General features: G+C 33.2%; 1 long non-coding RNA gene across 1 annotated transcript; it reads left to right on the plus strand.

Annotated features, from left to right (window-relative positions):
- Positions 1-203: 203 nt before the first annotated feature.
- Positions 204-4933, plus strand: LOC124375115. The gene is made up of 2 exons (XR_006923659.1): positions 204-295; positions 4797-4933. It is a non-coding gene; the product is annotated as an uncharacterized LOC124375115 (long non-coding RNA).
- Positions 4934-7117: the final 2184 nt, after the last annotated feature.

Consider the following 7117-nt stretch of genomic DNA (forward strand, 5'->3'; position numbering starts at 1 on the left):
GTAATAGAGCATGTAGAACCTAAACTTTTAACAGTTTTTATTTACATTTTTACAACTAAACATTTGTACAGATTGGTAAACGATTTAAATTTTTCCCAGAAGGAATTGAAGACGTTAATAGCCTACTGGTGAAGATCTTTCACGTTTTGAAATAATTTTTTTTCCTTCCCACCGCGCTTCCCTCCCCGCCATCCGTCCCTCCTTTTCAAGATTTCAAAACTTTGGAAAGTACATCAGGTCAAAAGGCACAGTAACGATATTTTTGCCAGTGAAGATTTTAACCACAACGAATCAAGTACTTATTTTATATTATTGTAATTAACGAAAATAGGCTAAGATTTCTCATGAGATTAAACTTCAAAGTCAATAGTAAACTGAAATTTCCAGAGAATATTTTGTGGTTTACTCTAGTTGTCTTATGCTTGGTAAAGTAACTGTACTACTCATACAGCCATCAAGAGATAAAAACTTAACCTGTAGAAGAATGCACTTGGCATTTACCGTAGTCCAATAGGTGGAGGCAGGGCAATGCTGAGAACCAATATGTGTGTGACTTCTAACATAGTTTCTGTGAGCTTTCTCAGTTCTTACTAAACACTCGCTAGTCACCAACAGAAGCTACACATCACTGGAATGCATGGCAGATGCCGAGTGCACTCGTATACAAGTTACAGCTTGTGTGTTAAACTGAGTGCAATCTCCACTTGATAGCTGAATCCAACAACCAAACAGCCTGATAGATCAACACAAACCGTGAAATAATCTACTAAATATTTCCCAAATAAATGGCAGAAATCAATTTCTACAAGATTTGAAGTTACCTAAACATTTAATAAATGACTTCGTTTGACTGTAGGCCTTTTGGATAATCATATTTAAAGCAATTTTGGGTGTACACATCGAGCTAAATTGGCTTTACGGTATAGTGATACATGAAATCTTATATGTATTTAACTTATTACATAATAAACGCAATGCATACTGTCACTGTATTAAGATGGTTTACTAAAAGTATTGATCTCCAGATTAAGTAACGATTAGGAGACAAAACGCCTTATCTAAGTACATGTCAATACCGTAATAAAAACAAGAAGGGTAGCCGCCCTGTCTTCTCTACACTTGAAATATCCCATTGTGTGGGAATATCAAAAGCATTTCTCCCACTCCAGTTCATATATGGCTTGCAACAACATTTTTAACAGACAATTTTTCCTGTAACAATAAAACTACAAATATATGACAGAAATTCACGGAAAATAATTTGTTGACTGTTTTTATTGGAGAAAAAAAGATGTTGATATGTAGTCCGTCGGAAAAATAACATGAACATCGTCTAGCTGTACATCACTATCACCTTCTGATGTACAACGTAAAAGTACAATCCATTATGTCAAGACATTATAAACACAATTTGAACTTTCTGAATAAATTTCCAGGAGTTAAGTTTCTGTCTAAATATTTTTACCCTCATAATCCGGAAATCCCCAGGGAAATCGGTGTTGTCACAACCCATTGGGTTATTACCAACATACAACACAACATTTCTGTTCATATTTCTCAGTAAAATCACTTTCTTTTTTTATATTATGGTAACATTAAATGCTTCTGATAATAATAGTTTTAAATAGTTTCATGTTAAATTAAACATTTATCTATAAAAGTTTAGGCCTAAATCTGTGTTGTTAAATCACAAGAAGTATTAATATTTTCCTTAATACAAACTTTGAAATACTGATATGCAATTTACAGAATTTTTAAATATGATTGATCATTGTTATTGGAGTAATATAAAAAATATATCCAATTTTATATTCATACTAAAATAAACGAAACGCGTGTATTTGTCTTTAAGTAAACGATATTTGAATGTAGGCTATACCTAACTTGTAGCCTACCTGAACTTTCGGCTATGTCAGAAGACGTTGTGTGCGGACAGTGTAATCTGAGGTTACTAGGGCGGCACGACGGTCAGATCACAGTTGGAACAAATGACTACAGGGAAGCAAATTAATACTCACTACAAATGCTAGGCCCTAACTTCACCAACTAGGTTACTTTATACATTGAGGGCTATCAGCATAGAAACTATGGCTGTTATTTTCATCTTGCATTTACAGGTTAAAACTGCATTTTTTTGTACAATCCGTAGTGGTAGATCCCACAGTATTAATGTTTGTCCCGCTAAACAAGACCTACAATATAAAGTAATGGGCAGCATCCTGAGCTCAACATTAACAGCTGTAGTTTCAAATACTAATGCACTCCTGTAATAATAACAGTGTAAACAATATTATATTTACAAAACAGTGATTCACAAAAATACAAACAAACGTCTGCTCTAACAACGACGAAACACCCAGTTTGGAAGCTTTCGACTACAATGCCTATGCCGGCACAATCTTAATATACTGAGACGGTTTACAAAAACAACTGAAACGATAGATGAGTTTGTCGACAAAAATGGCAATTTATCGAGTTGCAAGTCACCAACTTCCAAGCATTCTTCGTGCGTTCTGGGATAGGAATTATTCTTGTGTTTGACTTTATTGGAGGCCTCACTGAAATTTCTAAATACTGAATGCAGTAAATGAAAGAATTGTGAAATAGTAGTCTAAGTAATGTTGGAATTACAGTCATAATGCTCAAGGTTGAAGTTGATAAAGGTAGAAACTTCAACAAATAGTGAATGAATGAATTAATGACTTAAATCATCCACTGGGCCAAGAAGCATAATGAGGATTAACAAAGGTTGAAATTTTGTGAAGCATTCTGTGTAGAGCTTTACGACAGTCCCCCGATGGGGCCGTCCGCACCGAACGTGTTAATGTGACCACTGATCACACTAATTGTCGACAATTGTGTCGTATATTGGGTGAAAATTACAGTAAGAAATTTGACAATACTTTGAATTTTTTCATGGATAATCCCTAACAAAGTTGAGTGCAATTCTGAATCCCTCTGTTAAGGAATGATGAGTTGTAGCTGTACTGACAATGCAAAAGTAGACTTTTCCAAATTATTCTCTAAATTCTTAACATGTGACGAACAAAGTGATGAAATCTCCCGTAAACTGTGTAACCTAATTGTTTGAATACTTCATACGTGTAGGTTAAATGGAAAGCTACAGTATAGATCCTCAGTTTTTATAATATTGTTTAGTAATGCCTAAAATAACAGTTTGCGGACAAAGACTGTTCTACTTTTCCATTTTACCAGCTCCAAAAATTCCGTTAACGTGTACCTTGTACAGTTTTTATATTAAAATCACCAGCTGCTATGTAAACATCTGAAGCTGCCAAACAGTAGACTTCAGTTGCCCTCCAACATTGCTCGTATACTCACTGCCTCCTTAGCTCTGGACAAGGTTGTTTCTAATTCACTATTTACAAACCGCTGCAAAAATGCCTTAATTTGGTTAACCTACAATTTGGCCAGTATGTTCTCTGAGGTTTGGAGAAGTTTTATTAGTGGTTTATGGAACATCCTGTATATAGAGTCAGATGAAAATAATGTACAAGGCTTGTACCGTAATTCACTTCAACCTTGTGCGTTACGGCTCTGTGTGTGACTGTTGCACAATTTTTCCATCTGTGTGTAAAGTTTTACATTTCATTTGTAATTTGCAACTGGATAAACTACAAGAAGCAAAAGACAAAAGACACAATTCGTATAAAAGACAAAATCTTTACGATATGATAATAAATAAAGACATAAACATAAAAAATGTACTCAGTTGTACACAATTATTGCACTTAAATATGACATGGAAACTTATCTCGTAATATAACTTACCCAACTTACGCTCTAGCAGAACTCTACAATATTTACAAATCTACATCATAAGTCTAAATACAGTATTATTAGTGTATTAAGGAGGTTATATAAAGTAAATGAGAATATTACAGACACCAGAGTTATCATATTGTACAAAAACTGTAACAGCAAAACTAAAATACTGATTTTACATTAAACTTGGATTGAAAGTTCAACTAAAAGAAATAACATGTTATTTGTAAACACCTTAAAGTGGGCAATATGCCGATGACATTTCGATACAATTTCTCAAGTGATTAATTAAATAGTAATAGTAACGTCTATTGACAATTATAATAAACTGTAAAACTTGGAAAGTATTAACATAGTGAGTGTTCACAGAATATTACGTGTACTGTGCGGTGTAGGAAGGTGGAAATCCCTGTTTCCTGAGAAAATTCTCATTACTATAACCTAAATGTGGAATTAAAATTCTACAGTTGTGTGCAGGGCGCTAAGAACCTAAATACAAAATATAATTTTCCCTACGAGTAAAAATCTAAGTTGGTCTTTATTATTAAATGCTTCACAAAATCCCAAACTTACGAATTAAAACAAGTGAACCTTTGTTCCGATCTAAAGTACCATTATTATCAAATAGAAACGTTAAAAATAACAAACTGCAAAATTCATTTGAGATTTAAGTCTCTTAGGCCATTGCCCTACAGTAAAAAAACATAATTTAAAATTCAGAATTACAAACGAATCAACAAACTTTTTTCTAATTAACCGTGCTGAAAACCGTTTGAGTTCTTCATGAATTGTGAGGAATTTTTAGGAGTACCACATTGAAACTTGGTAATTCCTGGGACAATACTGATTTAAGTGCTAACATTTAAAATGAGCAACTGGGTGGAAGTGATTAATAGTTAATTATCATAAATTTACAATCATTGTAACATTATGAAAGATAATAAAGATCAGTTTTACATGAATAGTCGTTGTATTGAATGTCACTCTGATGTGTCGTCCTGCTATTTTAGGTTAGGGATTGCTGTCGTCTGAATGTTGCAGCTTGAGAGGTCGTCAACGAACCGTCCAACTTGTGTCAACGAAAAAAGCTTCAGATGTTTATATTTTAGGTAACATATATTTTATTAAAGAAGCAAGTTGAAATGTTTGTATTATCTTGCATTACTGCACCCTAAATGTATTTTCACTGTTTTCCTTTACCTATACTTTAATAAGGTTACGGTTAAATTTAATTCAAATCAAAGTTTTTGTTTATTCTAAATATTTTTAACTAACAAACCAAGTAAAAAAGTTTAAATTTTAGGTGATAGATGTTTCTAGATTACATTAAATACAAAAAAACTATTATACTTACGTTATAATTTTTATAAAGATGTCCATTTGTATTTTTAATACATAATATCAAGAGTCCTTATTTTACAATTATTTATTAAAACTAGAATATGAATAATGGAAAATTCATATTTTACAGTGATTGTTAAGCAGTCTTTTACAATTTAACAGATAAATTTAAACCAATTTTAATTAAGCATTCAAACATTAAAATGTTATTTATATACTACTCATAATGGTTTTTATAATTTGATTTTGTGTATTTTTTTTACTTGATATTACTTTATAAAAGTTATAAATTTTGTATTAAATTTTACATAGAAAATGTAAACACTTGTTTTGAAAATAATTGGATTCTGAATTTGTTACTAGTTGAGTTAAAAAAGGTATTTGGCAAAAATTAACAGACAGACAGGCTGTAAACTAAACATTTAAAACCATACCTCCATAATATAGGAATCTTTTCCCTTCTATAGCATGTTTAATCATTGAATAATTTTTCTACCTCAATTTTGAATTTTATATATACATAAACAATTTTCCCAAATAGCACTGATACAAAAAAGTATTTGATCAGGAGTTGAGTGTAATAGCTATTTTCATCTTATGGCAAGTGAGGGATCTGGGTTTGGCTAAGGATGCGTGGAATTACAACCACTAAGGATTAAAGGATTAAATTTTATTACTTAATTTAATTTCACGCTTTTAAACATGTTTAGATGTTTATAGCATTGAAGAAACTCGCATTTCCAACCAATGGTTAATTTACATTTTTGATATTAGTAAATTATTATAGTAAGCTAACAAATTCAATCCAGAAAATGAAATTTGTTTATTACAGTTTTACAAAATGTAAAAATCAAAATTTCTACATTAGAAATATTATGTTATGTTTAGTATAGTTTCTTAGTGAGTAAGAACTGTAGGCCGCACATGTTTATCTATTCCCAAAACCTTATCAACTTTACTGATAGCATGTATAAGATAAAGTGTAATAAAACGGCCGTTGTAAAACTACAATAAGTTTTGTAAAACTGCAATAAAATGTTATCAAAGCCTCAAATTAACCCATAACTAATAGATATTTTCATGTTACTGTCATCGCCTGGTTTTAGCATTCCGACAGTGAGAGTGGTAGTTTTGATTTACCTGGATTTCCAGCACTAAGCTAAAACTTCATTGAAAACTACCATTATTACAATCCATTTTTAGTTAGTAGAAATCGCAATATTGTTTCGACATTTTGAAAACAAAGGGGGGGAAATTTAAACAAGTGAGGGGGGGTCAATATATTAAAAGTATTGCTTTCATAAATAACCAGACAGACAACCTGACGATGAATATAACATACAAAATCGAATTCGAGCAACTACACTAAAATTTCCAACAGTTTGGGGAGTTTGCTGTAGGTTAGACAGGAAACTGACTTGCATCGATCTGGTCGGCTCGGTAGCTCGGATGGTTTTGAGCCGCTGGACTTGCGCAGAGTTGGACCGGCGTCGGACATCTTCTGAGTCCGTTCTCGGGAGAGAGAGAGTGGAGTCAACTCGGCTCCCCAGATCTCCGTTTCTCTCTCCGTCTCTCCTCCGATTATCTATCACCTGAACCGTTCACTAGAGTCTATGTCGGCAGTTTGGAGTTCGCAGCTGTAGAAGACTTAAATCGTCAAGTTTTTTTCTCCTTCGGTTTTTCATTGCCAAAATTGACGGCCATCTTGGGCAAAACATGCGGCGAGGCGCTATCTCCGGGGTGTGTTTTCCTCCCTTCCCGTCCGTCTTTCTCCTCGGAGATGGCCTAAGCTTGAGGATTTAACGCCGCTATTAAGCGTGTCCCCCTACGGTGTGCTGCAAGATCACTCGTGGCTAGCTGGATCGGAATGTCGATTCTAGGACACGAAAGTAATTATATAAGGATCAATTTTTCATTATTTTCTTTGTAGAAATGTACAATACCAACAATTGAAATAACTCATTACATTACAAGCATAAAATAGTTTTAG

Source organism: Homalodisca vitripennis, unplaced genomic scaffold, assembly GCF_021130785.1.
Source record: "Homalodisca vitripennis isolate AUS2020 unplaced genomic scaffold, UT_GWSS_2.1 ScUCBcl_13476;HRSCAF=23726, whole genome shotgun sequence".
NCBI lineage: Eukaryota > Metazoa > Arthropoda > Insecta > Hemiptera > Cicadellidae > Homalodisca > Homalodisca vitripennis.